This window comes from Bombina bombina, chromosome 8, assembly GCF_027579735.1.
Source record: "Bombina bombina isolate aBomBom1 chromosome 8, aBomBom1.pri, whole genome shotgun sequence".
Lineage (NCBI taxonomy): Eukaryota > Metazoa > Chordata > Amphibia > Anura > Bombinatoridae > Bombina > Bombina bombina.
Window position 1 is genome coordinate 211484504 of NC_069506.1, and position 15130 is coordinate 211499633.

At 38.9% G+C, this 15130-nt stretch overlaps 1 protein-coding gene across 1 annotated transcript in view; it reads right to left on the bottom strand.

Moving 5' to 3' along the window:
* The window catches only part of LOC128638736 (carcinoembryonic antigen-related cell adhesion molecule 8), a 150354-nt gene that overhangs the window by 13626 nt on the left and 121598 nt on the right, over nt 1–15130 (bottom strand). The gene's annotated exons all lie outside the window — the stretch shown is intronic.

The window sequence follows — 15130 nt, forward strand, 5'->3', positions numbered from 1 at the left end:
GGTGTCTTTGCCTCCTCCTGGTGGCCAGGTTCTGAATTTCCAAAAGTAATGACCACAGCTGTGGACTCTTCCCGTTTAAGAAGAAAACATGTCATATATAAATCATAATAAGGATGTGTTCCTGCTTTCAGTTACAGTATAGTGCCCTTTCTCCCTTATTGAGCAAGCCAATTTCACCTTAAATCTAAAGAGCCTCACAAATATTTTTAACCCTGTGAAATCCATATCAGATATTAGCTGTCCCTCTTTTTTTTTCTTTTTTTTTTTTACAGTAAGCCGGTTAAAAGGAAATCTAATAACCTATATTATGTCTAGGAATGAAAGCAATTGCCTCATTTCAAAGTATATGATTTTTTTTTTATTTTAGTAATTAGAAGATACTTGCAACTCTTTTATTTATTGACAATGAGCAATGCACAAATAATAAATGTAGCACCCGACACCTAATTGCTAGAACCAGCTACAATGGAGTTTCTGACTCTAGAGTACAAAAGAAAGTATAGAGAAGCACCTGGTAATGGCCGTTCCAAAATGATTTAATTAAATTGGATGAACAGGGTAACACATGTAGCATAAATAATACACAGGGAAGCGTCCCTATTAAATACAGAGAGGGTGGTGAAACAAAACAAGAGCTAGTGACAAAAGCAGCGGCTAACGCGTTTCGGCGTGAGCCTTACTCATAGCCTCATAAAAAAAACACACAGTCAGAAAGGTTTAAAAAACCTAGCTCAAAACCTGATTGGATTCGGGATACACACCCTACACATAATTATCCAATCCGTACCAGAGATGTACACACCCACCTCCCCCTACCCCTCCTGTTTGCAAGCTAGCGATTCATTGATAAAAATAATACAAAACAAATAATAGTAATACCCCTGATTCCTTTCATCACTGAGTGCTCCCCAGTCACTAATATGTCAATTCACCTTCGGCCAATGCCGTACCATTATCGGGGAACAGAGGATCAGATCCGGGTATTTAACCGACAGCGCATTGCCATACCGCCACAGAGATCATATGCTCCAGTCCTCGACTGGGCACGCTATCGATTCTCAAGAACAGAATCACTTCAATTGGAGAGCCGTCAATCACCTCTGCCTCTAGCTCACCTGGGATCCGCCCCATATCACACGTCATCACTAAAGTAAACAAACAGCCCCAGTGAGCGCGATGGGAAGAACTAATCAATCCAATAAAAAACTAAAAGATAAATCAATGCACCAAGCTAGTAGGCATGTGAAGAAGAAAACCTCATGTATACGTATACATATAAAGATAAAAATAAAAATAATAAATAAATAAATAGAGAGGAGAAAGACGTTCCCAAGTCAGAGCAACTATGGCTCACAGCCTGGCAGCACTACATAGTCACAATATAAATACGAATAGTCTCAAGCCACGTCCTTGGTTTTAACTCCGAGCGAACATCATCTCCCAACCTCATAAAGTAAATTGAAAGTGATAAACACCTAAGCGATACAACATTGCCTTGGTACAACCAGGCAAGTAGGCACGTAATAACGGGACCAAATTCTGTGAAACGAGCCTAGAAAGCCAATGTATGGACTTGTCCATGTTAACACAAAACGACAAAGTGATTGGTCTTGGTTTTAATTTAAATGCACACATGATTAATAGTGCTTAGATATATATCCAAACATGTGTATGTACTCTTCCACGTAGGGACACAAGATAAAACGGAATAAATAGGGCTTAGACATATAACCAAACATAAGTAAGTACTCCTCCACGCAGGGACACAAGATAAAACAGGAACCAGATAGTGATTAATTAAACAGGGATCATCCCCTACCATATCCCTTTATCGAATGATAAAAACTCAACGGGACCAGAAGTTAATCAAATCAAATTCCGAATTGAGGCCCCCTGGGATCCTGGTCTTCAGCTTAAAGATCCAGAAGGCCTCTCTTTCTCCAAGCTTATTCACCCTATCTCCCTGACCACGTTTAGGGGGAACCTTGTCAATGATGGTCCAAACAAAGGACCTTACTGATTTATCATGAGTTTCAACAAAGTGTCTTACCAGGGGGGTACTCATGAAACTCATGATAAATCAGTAAGGTCCTTTGTTTGGACCATCATTGACAAGGTTCCCCCTAAACGTGGTCAGGGAGATAGGGTGAATAAGCTTGGAGAAAGAGAAGCCTTCTGGATCTTTAAGCTGAAGACCAGGATGCCAGGGGGCCTCAATTTGGAATTTGATTTGATTAACTTCTGGTCCCGTTGAGTTTCAATTTACTTTATGAGGTTGGGAGATGATGTTCGCTCTGAGTTAAAACCAAGGACATGGCTTGAGACTATTCGTATTTATATTGTGACTATGTAGTGCTGCCAGGCTGTGAGCCATAGTTGCTCTGACTTGGGAACGTCTTTCTCCTCTCTATTTATTTATTATTTTTATCTTTATATGTATACGTATACATGAGGTTTTCTTCTTCACATGCCTACTAGCTTGGTGCATTCATTTATCTTTTAGTTTTTTATTGGATTGACTAGTTCTTCCCATCACTGCTCACTGGGGCTGTTTGTTTACTTTAGTGATGACGTGTGATATAGGGGCGGATCCCAGGTGAGCTAGAGGCGGAGGTGATTGACGGCTCTCATCGAAGTGATTCTGTTCTTGAGAATCGATAGTGTGCCCCGTCGAGGACTGGAGCATATGATCTCTGTGGCGGTATGGCAATGCGCTGTCGGTTAAATACCCGGATCTGATCCCCTGTTCCCCGATAATGGTACGGCATTGGCCGAAGGTGAACTGACATATTAGTGACTGGGGAGCACTCAGTGATGAAAGGAATCAGGGGTATTACTATTATTTGTTTTGTATTATTTTTATCAATGAATCGCTAGCTTGCAAACAGGAGGGGTAGGGGGAGGTGGGTGTGTACGTCTATGGTACGGATTGGATAATTATGTGTAGGGTGTGTATCCCGAATCCAATCAGGTTTTGAGCTAGGTTTTTTAAACCTTTCTGACTGTGTGTTTTTTTTTGAGGCTATGAGTAAGGCTCACGCCGAAACGCGTTAGCCGCTGCTTTTGTCACTAGCTCTTGTTTTGTTTCACCACCCTCTCTGTATTTAAAAGGGACGCTTCCCTGTGTATTATTTATGCTACATTTGTTACCCTGTTCATCCAATTTAATTAAATCATTTTGGAACGGCCATTACCAGGTGCTTCTCTATATTTTCTTTTGTATTCTATTACGTATCCAGGCCGGAGTGAGCACTGTTTTTTGGGATGTGAGCTGCTGATTCAGTGGACCACTAAGGGACAGCTCGCGGGACCAGGGGTCGATGACAGCCCTTCATCTTCAGTTTGGCGGACAACATTGCAATCCGGTGGGATACAGGAGAAGCCGCTGGAGCAATATTTAATAAGGTACTTTCCCAACTGACTTTAAAGGGTGTCTGTTACTTTGCCATCAATTGTTTAGTGCATTTGCCTCTAAAATGGAGAGCGATTTTGGCGTGTAACTTTAGACCCATTTTCCTGCATGCACACCTGTATTCAGGGAGGGAGGAACCCTGTTGAACAGGACTGAACCTGGGCTGTCCATTACAAGGAAATTCAAATGGTGGGTGCATAGTGTTTTGGAGCTATGTGCTTTTCTTTACTGTACCACCACTATTGACAAGTTCATATTTTCTGGTTTATCTGTGTGTAAACACCCACTGTTCCTTATTCCTCTTGTTTTGTTTGATTGTTTCTGACTCTAGCCACTAGAGTACATATATATATTACATAGGTACTGCTGTGCTCACCCAGTCATTCTTTAACCCTAAATGCTCTGTCATAAATCCCCAGTGCAATTAACCCTGTGTGGAACTGATCCTAAGTGATCCTAAGGAAGTAAATTAACTCGGTGGCTTCCTGGCCCTAATTCTAACCACAACCCACAACTCCCCCTAACTTCTAAATTTCCATATGACTTTCCATTCACAAACCCCTTTGAGTTACACTTACCACTAAATGCAACTGCCCACAGCCAATCCCCTGCTACTAAATTTAGCCCCTTATTATGTGCTCCGATTGATAACCAACATGGGGGCATCATCTCCAATAACCCCTAAGTTACATTAAAACATGCACCAGTTTTCAAGCACCATACATGCTCAGAGGCTGGCTGTGGTGGGTATTGCTTCTGAAGAGATAATTTGTGTCATACAAGCCACTGCTGACTTTCTGAAAAATTGTGGTGTTTGAATGCTGGTGCACGGGCCCTCAAAGGATATGTGCGTATGCCACAGAAAAACGGTAATAACTATTATTAGAAGCATTTTTTGCTGATGGAAGTTTATTGCAAAATGCTTCTAATTCAACTTGAAATGCACCTATGCAACCTAAACAGTTGAGATAAAGGACTTATTTTAGGGTGATATCTTATGGTTAGGATACTAGTCTAATACACTGTCCCATATGTAATATAAATTACCTGTTTTATAGTGGATGGGGTCACTGACTACTTGTTAGCTGGTTATCGTAAACAGCAGCCACTAAAATTTAGTAACCCACATATAGAGGGCGTACACTAAATAATACAGTATGAGTTTGATCTGGTTAGTAAAACTGAACTGCTGAAAAAAATATTTTTTTTTCATAGTGACTTCTATTGGATATTGCTCTTAGTCTAAAAAGAAAGGGCACTATAAATATGTCTGGTTTTATTTTCTCATTAGAATGCAAGACTTGTGCTATGTTATCTTGTGCTATGTATATGACTATCTTGAGGATCAAGTCTATACTTAAAGTGAATGTCAATTTTGATGCTAAAGTGCCCGGTTTTTAAAAATTCGATTAAAAACAGGGGCACTTTAATTCATCAAAATTTACCTTTCACTCCTGTTGTGAAAAAAAACTTACTTTTTAATCTTGACAGCCGCTCCAGCTTCCTCCGCCCGCCGCAAAGCCTGGGTCTGAAATAATGGATCGGTCATCCTCCAATCACGGCTCCCCCCCCCCCCCCGGGGGAATCAGTGATTTGAAGCCGTGATTGGAGGAAGCCGGATTCCTCATTTTAGACCCAGCAATGATGCATGATTAAGGGATTACGCTCCCGAAACGTTGCATATTATGCTGTCCAAAATTGTTGAATAAAGGACGTTTTATTTAAGGTGCTGTGGAACTGACTTCATATACCTAATTAACCTATTAACCCCTAAACCGCCAACCCCCCACAATGCAAACTGCCGATCGTTGGTGGGTGGGAGCCATTGCAGGGAGGTGGGTGGGCGGCCCATCGCTGGTGAACTTCCGGCCATCAGTTGTAAGTCACTGTCAGGGTGCGTGCGGGAGGTAAGGGGCGTGTGCATGCAAGTCCAGTTAAAAAAACCTGAAGTGGTGGGAGAGAGTGCTGGGAGAGGGTGGTGGGTGACAGAGGAGGGGGGAATACTTTTTCAAAAGGGATCTGGGAGGGGGGGGGTAGGGTATGGAGGGGGGCAGCTACACTACAGAAAAAGTATGTTTTATTTTAAAAAAAAAAAGCCACATTTGTTTGCAAAGTGGTTGTAGATGTGTAACAGATTTTGGGTGTCAAAGTTAGAAAAAGTGTGTTTTTTTCCATTTTTTCATCATATTGAAAAAAAAAGTTTTATAGTGAATTATGATATGATGAAAATAATGGTATCTTTAGAAAGTCAATTTAATGGCAAGAAAAATTGTATATAATATGTGTGGGTACAGTAAATGAGTAAGAGGAAAATTACAGCTAAACACAAACACCGCAAAAATGTAAAAATAGCCCTGGTCCTTAAGGAAAAGAAATTGAAAAATGTCCTTGTCCTTAAGGGGTTAAAAAATAATAAACATTTACACACAAAAAAATTACTAAAAAAAAAAATAACATTACGGAAAATAAAAAAAAACCTAACAGTACACTTAAAGGGACAGTCTAGTCCAAAATACATTTTCATGATTCAGATAGGGCATGTAATTTTAAACAATTTTCCAATGTACTTTTATAACCAACTTTGCTTTGTTCTCTTGGCATTCTTAGTTGACAGCTAAACCTAGGAGGCTCATATGCTAATTTCTAAGCCCTTGAAGGCCGTCTCTTCTCTCAGGGAATTTTGACAGTTTTTTTACCACTAGAGGGTGTTAGTTCATGTGTGTCATATAGATAACACTGTGCTCACGCACGTGGAGTTCCTATGAGCCAGCACTGATTGGCTAAAATGCATGTCTGTCAAAAAACTGAAATAAGGAGGCAGCTTGCAGAGGCTTAGATACAAGATAATCACAGAGGTAAAAAGTGTATTTCTATAACAGTGTTGGTTATGCAAAACTAGGGAATGGGTAATAAAGGGATTATCTATCTTTTAAAACAATAACAATTCTGGTGTAGACTGTCCCTTTAAAAAAAAAAATATTACAAAAAAAATATTATAATAAACCTATTAACCCCTAAACCTAACCGTAACACCCCCTAACTTAAACATAATTAAAATAAATCTAAATAAAACCTACTATTAATAACTAATTCCTATTTAAAACTAAATACCTGTAAAATAAAACCTAAGCTAGCTACAATTTAACTAATAATTACATTGTAGCTATCTTAGGTTTTATTTTTATTTCACAGCTAAGTTTGTATTTATTTTAACTAGGTAGACTAGTTACTAAATAGTTATTAACTATTTACTAGCTACCTAGTTAAAATAAATACAAAGTTACCTGTGAAATAAATCTAACCTACACCAACACCTAACATTACAATAAAAATTAAATAAATTAACCCTTTGAGTGCTAAGCACTTTCCCACCTGGGTGCTAATATTTTCTATGGTTGTTTTTATTTTTTTACATTTTTGAAAAAACATTTTTTTTTTTTTTTTTACAGACCCCCAAGACTTATGGTTCCCTTTCCAACAGTGGATCTTGGGGGTCTGTAGCTGCTTAGATGCCTGAGATACAGAGCCGTCATTAGCACTCAAAGGGTTAAATTAACAAAATGCATTTATCTAAATTACAAAAAAAATAAACACTAAATTACACAAAATAAAAAAAGAAATTATGAAAAATAAAAACGAATTACTCCTAATCTAATAGGCCTATCAAAATAAATAAATTAAAAAAAAACAAAATAAAAAAAACGCTAGTCTACACTAAACTGCCAAAAGGGCCTTTTGCGGAGCATTGCCCCAAAGAAATCAGCTCTTTTACCTGTAAAAAAATACAAACAACCTCCCAACAGTAACACCCACCACCCACCCAACCAAATAAAATCCTAACTAAATAATCCTAAACTAACCATTGCCCTGAAAAGGGCATTTGTATGGGCATTGACCTTAAAAGGGCATTTAGCTCTTTTACATTGCCCAAAGTCCCTAATCTAAAAATAAAACCCACCCAATATACCCTTAAAAAAACCTAACACTAACCCCCGACGATCCACTTACAGTTTTTGAAGACCGGACATCCATTCTCATCCAGGCGGCAGAAGTCTTCATCCAAGTCAGCAGAAGTCCTCATCGAAGCGGGCAGAAGTCTTCATCCAAGCGGGCAGATGTCTTCATCCAAGCGGGCAGAAGTCTTCATCCAAGCGGGCAGAAGTCTTCATCCAGACGGCATCTTTTATCTTCATCCATCCGGCACGGAACAGGTCCATCTTCAAGACATCCGGCGTGGAGCATCCTCTTCTTACGATGGTTGCTGAAGAATGAAGTTTCCCTTTAAGGTACGTCATCCAAGATGGCGTCCCTTACATTCCGATTGGCTGATAGAATTCTATCAGCCAATAGGAATTAAAGGGTAAAAAATCATATTGGCTGTTGCAATCAGCCAATAAGATTGAGCTTGCATTCTATTGGCTGATTGGATCAGCCAATCGGATGAAAGCTCAATCCTATTGGCTGATTGCAACAGCCAATAGGATTTGTTCCCCCTTAATTCCTATTGGCTGATTCTATCAGCCAATCGGAATGTAAGGGACGCCATCTTGGATGACGTACCTTAAAGGGAAACTTCATTCTTCAGCAACCATTGAAAGAATAGGAGGCTCTGCGCCGGATATCTTGAAGATGAACCCGCTCCGCGCCGGATGGATGAAGATAGAAGATGCCGTCTGGATGAAGACTTCTGCCCGCTTGGATGAAGACTTCTGCAGGCTTCGATGAGGACTTCTACCGGCCTGGATTAAGACTTCTGCCGCCTGGATGAAGATGGATGTCCGGTCTTGTAAGTGGATAGTCGGGGGTTAGTGTTAGTTTTTTTAAGGCTTTATTGGTTGGGTTTTATTTTTAGGTTAGGGACTTTGGGCAATGTAAAAGAGCTAAATGCCTTTTAAGGGCAATTCCCATACAAATGCCCTTTTCAGGGCAATGGTTAGTTTAGGTTTATTTAGAAAGGATTTTATTTGGGGGGTTTGGTTGTGTGGGTGGTGGGTTTTACTGTTGGGGGGGGTGTTTGTATTATTTTTACAGGTAAAAGAGCTGATTTCTTTGAGGCAATGCCCCGCAAAAGGCCCTTTTAAGGGCCATTGACAGTTTAGTGTAGGCTAGGGTTTTTTTTTATTTTGGGGGGGCTTCTTAATTTTGATAGGGCTATTAGATTAGGAGTAATTCGTTTTTATTTTTGATAATTTCGTTTTTTATTTTGTGTAATTTAGTGTTTATTTTTTTTTTTAATTTAGATAAATGTATTTTGTTAATTTAATTTATTTAATTTTATTGTAATGTTAGGTGTTATTGTAACTCAGGTTAGGTTTTATTTTACAGGTAACTTTGTATTATTTTAACTAGGTAGCTAGTAAATAGTTAATAACTATTTATTAACTAGTCTACCTAGTTAAAACAAATACAAACTTGGCTGTGAAATAAAAATAAAACCTAAGATAGATACAATGTAGCTATTAGTTATATTGTAGCTATCTTAGGGTTTATTTTACAAGTAAGGTTGTATTTAGTCTTTAATAGGAATTATTTAGATGTTAATAGTAAGTTTTATATAGAATTATTTTAATTATATTAAAGTTAGGGGGTGTTAGGGTTACGTTAGGGGTTAATATATTTATTTAGTGTTAGTGATGTGGGAGGCCAGAGGTTTAGGGGTTAAAACCTTTAGTATAGTGACGGCGGCAGATTAGGGGTTAATACATTTATGTAGGTGGCGGCGACATTGGGGGCGCCAGATGAGGGGTTAATAAATATATGTAGGTGGCAGCGACATTGGCGGCGGCAGATTAGGGGTTAATAAGTGTAATGTAGGTGTTGGTGATGTCGGAGGCGGCAGATTAGGGGTGTTAAGACTCGGGGTTTATGTTAAGGTGTTTGGTTTAAACGTAACTTTTTTTCACCATAGACATAAATGGGGCTGCGTTACGGAGCTTTACGCTCCGCGATTGCAGGTGTTAAGCTTTTTTTTTAGCTGGCTCTCACCATTAAAAACGTTCACGAGCACGTCAAAACACTGCTTGTATTTGGGTGAGGTATGGAGCTCAACGCAACCATATCGCCCGCACAAGCCGTTTTTTTGCAAACCTGTAATAGCAGCGCTATTAAAGCTGAGCAGTGAAAATAACTTGCAAGTTATTAGTGAGCCAGCCATAACGCAAAACTCGTAATCTGGCTGTAAATTATCCAAAATAAAAAAAAGCTATTCCTATTCTCATACCCCCTTAAAAACAAAAATGCCACCCCAAAATAATAAAAACCCTAATCTAACAATAAACTACCAACAGCCGTTAAAATGGCATTTTGTAGGGCATTGCCCTAAAGAAATCAGATCTTTAAAAAAAACACAAAGACCCTGGGGTGTTTTTTTTAGATTAGGGTTTATTTTTATTTTTATGGGCACTAAAAGAGCTGATTGCCTACAAAAGGCCCTTTTAAGGGCTATTGGTAGTTTGTTATATTAGGGTTTATTTTATTTTAGTGTGGCTTTTCTGTTTTTAAGGGGTTATTAGAATAGGAATAACTTTTTTTATTTTTTGTAATTTTTACTGAGTAATGTTATTTTTTTTTATTTTGAGTTAGGGTAGTTTTTATTCAGTAATGTTAGTTTTTTTTTAGTAATTTTTTTATTTCTATTTTTTGTAAATGTTTATTATTTTTTAATGTAGTTAGTATTTTTTTAATAGGTTAATTTAGGTAGTTTATGTTGTGGGGCATTGGCGGTTTAGGGGTTAATAGGTTAATTAGGTAGATTGCATTTTTGGGGGTTAATAGGTTAATTAGGTAGTTTGCGTTGTGAGGGATTGGCGGTTTAGGGGTTATTAGGCAGTTTGCGTTGTTGGGGGTTGGCGTTTTAGAGGTTAATACATTATATTAGTTATTGCGGTGGGGGGATGGTGGATTAGGTGTTAGATTTATTAGGTACTTTGCGTTGTAGGGGGTTGACAATTAGTGGTTTAATACTTTTATTAGTAGTTTCGATGTGGGGGAATGATGGATATAGGGGTTTTGACATGCCATTTTTTTAATATTAGATGGGTTCGATTTTTACGTGGAATTTTAAAAAAAAACTTAGGCATCAGCAGTTCATATAATTCCATAAGTCACTGGCGACTCCAGAAATGTGTATTTACGAACATTTCTGAACCTCACCAGTTTATCCGACTTACAGCAGTATATGATCTTCCGACATGGTTTATGTGATTCACCCGATGTGTGAGGTGAACTTACGGACGACAGGTGTTTCAGCAGAAGTGCTGAAACTTACGCCGCATATGTAATCTCGCCCTAGGTGTTTTTACTGCATTAAAATCTTGTTTGCAGCAACTGTTTTTCAATAGCCAAACTCCCCACACTACTTGTCTTATTTGAAGGAACCAATCAGGACTTGTGAAATACACAAGGCTAGCCACTATCATTTTGCCAGTAAAATCTCAATAGTTTTGCACTTTGCTATCTTATCTCTGCTGTAGCCACTAAGGGACAGATATGTAGGCATAGGATTATAGTGTGCACTTCCAGTTCAGGGAATTAAAAAGCCCACAGATTAAAGACTTCAAATTTCAGAAAAGGGGGCACAAAAAAAAAAATATATACTGCAAAGTTTTTTTTACTATGCTTAAAAAACCTTTTTATATTACCATCCCAAGGTTTTGCTGTCCCTTTAAGGCTGGTCAACAGAGAAACAAAAAACATCTAATAATGGAATATAACATTCTCTCACACCATTTTATTTAAAAATCTTTCGCCTAGATTTAGAGTTTTGTCGGTAACGACCCGCGTAGCTAACGCTGGCTTTTTTTCCCCCGCACCTTTTAAATACCGCTGGTATTTAGAGTTCACAGAATGGCTGCGTTAGGCTCCAAAAAGGGAGCGTACAGGCATATTTACCGCCACTGCAACTCTCAATACCAGCGGTGCTTACGGACGCGGCCAGCTTCAAAAACGTGCTCGTGCACGATTCCCCCATAGAAAACAATGGGGCTGTTTGAGCTGAAAAAAAACTAAAACCTGCAAAAAAGCAGCGTTCAGCTCCTAACGCAGCCCCATTGTTTCCTATGGGGAAACACTTCCTACGTCTGCACCTAACACCCTAACATGAACCCCGAGTCTAAACACCCCTAACCTTACACTTATTAACCCCTAATCTGCCGCCCCCGCTATCGCTGACCCCTGCATATTTTTTTTTAACCCCTAATCTGCCGCTCCGTACACCGCTGCAACCTACATTATTTCTATGTACCCGTAATCTGCTGCAACTAACACCGCCGACCCCTATATTATATTTAATAACCCCTAATATGCCCCCCCCAACGTCGCTGCTACCTACCTACAATAATTAACCCCTAATCTGCTGCCCCTAACACCGCCGACCCCTATATTATATTTATTAACCCCTAATCTGCCCCCCACAACGTCGCCGCCAGCTACCTACAATAATTAACCCCTAATCTGCCGACCGGACCTCTCCGCTACTATAATAAATGTATTAACCCCTAATCCGCCTCACTAACCCTATAATAAATAGTATGAACACTTAATCTGCCCTCCCTAACATCGCTGACACCTAACTTCAAGTATTAACCCCTAATCTGCCGACCGGACCTCGCCACTACTCTAATAAATGTATTAACCCCTAAAGCTAAGTCTAACCCTAACACTAACACCCCCCTAAGTTAAATAAATTATTCCTATTTAAAGCTAAATACTTACCTGTAAAATAAACCCTAATATAGCTACAATATAAATTATAATTATATTGTAGCTATTTTAGGATTTATATTTATTTTACAGGCAACTTTGTATTTATTTTAACCAGGTACAATAGCTATTAAATAGTTAATAACTATTTAATAGTTACCTAGTTAAAATAATGACAAAATTACCTGTAAAATAAATCCTAACCTAAGTTACAATTAAACCTAACACTACACTAGCAATAAATTAATTAAATAAAATACCTACAATTATCTACAATTATACCTAACACTACACTATCAATAAATAAATTAAATAAAATACCTACAAATAAATACAATTAAATAAACTAACTAAAGTACAAAAAATAAAAAAAGCTAAGTTACAAAAAATAAATAAATTAATTGCAAACATAATAAAAATATTACAATTTTAAGCTAATTACACCTACTTTAAGCCCCCTAATAAAATAACAAAGCCCCCCAAAATAAAAAAATGCCCTACCCTATTCTAAAATTAAAATAGAAAAGCTCTTTTACCTTACCAGCCCTTAAAAGGGCCTTTTGCGGGGCATACCCCAAAGAATTCAGCTCTTTTGCCTGTAAAAAAAACCATACAATACCCCCCCAACATTACAACCCACCACCCACATACCCCTAATCTAACCCAAACCCCCCTTAAGTAAACCTAACACTAAGCCCCTGAAGATCTTCCTACCTTGTCTTCACCATGCCAGGTATCACTGATCGCTCCAGGCTCCGAAGTCTTCATCCAAGCCCAAGCGGGGGCTGGAGATCCATCATCCGGCTCAAGTCTTCTATCAAGCGGCGGCTGAAGAGGTCCAGAAGAGGCTCCAAAGTCTTCATCCTATCCGGGCAGAAGAGTAGATACGGACCGGCAACCATCTTCTTCCAAGCGGTGACAAGCGGCTCCATCTTGAAGACCTCCGGCGCGGATCCATCCTCTTCTTCCAACGTCCTAAGTCCGAATTAAGGTTCCTTTAAATGACATCATCCAAGATGGCGTCCCTCGAATTCCGTTTGGCTGATAGGATTCTATCAGCCAATCGGCATTAAGGTAGGAAAAATCTGATTGGCTGATGGAATCAGCCAATCAGATTCAAGTTCAATCCGATTGGCTGATCCAATCAGCCAATCAGATTGAGCTCGCATTCTATTGGCTGATCGGAACAGCCAATAGAATGCAAGCTCAATCTGATTGGCTGATTCAATCAGCCAATCAGATTTTCCCTACCTTAATTCCGATTGGCTGATAGAATCCTATCAGCCAATCGGAATTCGAGGGACGCCATCTTGGATGACGTCATTTAAAGGAAGTTTCATTCGGACTTAGGACGTCGGAAGAAGAGGATGGATCCGCATCGGAGGTCTTCAAGATGGAGCCGCTTGTCACCGCTTGGAAGAAGATGGTTGCCGGTCCGGATCTACTCTTCTGCCCGGATAGGATGAAGACTTTAGAGCCTCTTCTGGACCTCTTCAGCCGCCGCTTGATAGAAGACTTCAGCCAGATGATGGATCTCCTGCCCCCGCTTGGGCTTGGATGAAGACTTCGGAGCCTGGAGCGATCGGTGATACCTGGCATGGTGAAGACAAGGTAGGAAGATCTTCAGGGGCTTAGTGTTAGGTTTATTTAAGGGGGGTTTGGGTTAGAGTAGGGGTATGTGGGTGGTGGGTTGTAATGTTGGGGGGGGTATTGTATGTTTTTTTTTACAGGCAAAAGAGCTGAATTCTTTGGGGTATGCCCCGCAAAAGGCCCTTTTAAGGGCTGGTAAGGTAAAAGAGCTTTTCTATTTTAATTTTAGAATAGGGTAGGGCATTTTTTTATTTTGGGGGGCTTTGTTATTTTATTAGGGGGCTTAGAGTAGGCGTAATTAACTTAAAATTGTTGTAATATTTTTATTATGTTTGTAATTAATTTTTTTATTTTTTGTAACTTAGCTTTTTTTATTTTTTGTACTTTAGTTAGTTTATTTAATTGTATTTATTTGTAGGTATTTTATTTAATTTATTTATTCATAGTGTAGTGTTAGGTTTAATTGTAACTTAGGTTAGGATTTATTTTACAGGTAATTTTGTAATTATTTTAACTAGGTAACTACTAAATAGTTAAAAACTATTTAATAGCTATTTGTACCTGGTTAAAATAAATACAAAGTTGCCTGTAAAATAAATATAAATCCTAAAATAGCTACAATATAATTATAATTTATATTGTAGCTATATTAGGGTTTATTTTACAGGTAAGTATTTAGCTTTAAATACGAATAATTTATTTAATAAAAGTTAATTTATTTCGTTAGATTTAAATTATATTTAATTTAGGGGGGTGTTAGTGTTAGGGTTAGACTTAGCTTTAGGGGTTAATAAATTTATTAGAGTAGCGGCGAGGTCCGGTCGGCAGATTAGGGGTTAATACTTGAAGTTAGGTGTCGTTGATGTTAGGGAGGGCAGATTAGGGGTTAATACTATTTATTATAGGGTTAGTGAGGCGGATTAGGGGTTAATAACTTTATTATAGTAGCGGTGAGGTCCGGTCGGCAAATTAGGGGTTAATAATTGTAGGTAGGTGGCGTCGACGTTGGGGGCGGCAGATTAGGGGTTAATAAATATAATATAGGGGTCGGCGGTGTTAGGGGCAGCAGATTAGGGGTACATAGGGATAACGTAGGTTGCGGCAGTGTGCGGTCGGCAGATTAGGGGTTAAAATTTTTATTAGAGTGGCGGCGATGTGGGGGGGGCCTCGGTTTAGGGGTACATAGGTAGTTTTTGGGTGTTAGTGTACTTTAAAGCACAGTAGTTAAGAGCTTTATGAACCAGCGTTAGCCCAGAAAGCTCTTAACTACTGACTTTTTTCTGCGGCTGGAGTTTTGTCGTTAGATTTCTAACGCTCACTTCAGCCAAGACTCTAAATACCGGCGTTAGAAAGATCCTATTGAAAAGATAGGATACGCAAATGGCGTAGGCGGATCTGCGGTATGGAAAAGTCGCGGCTGAAAAGTGA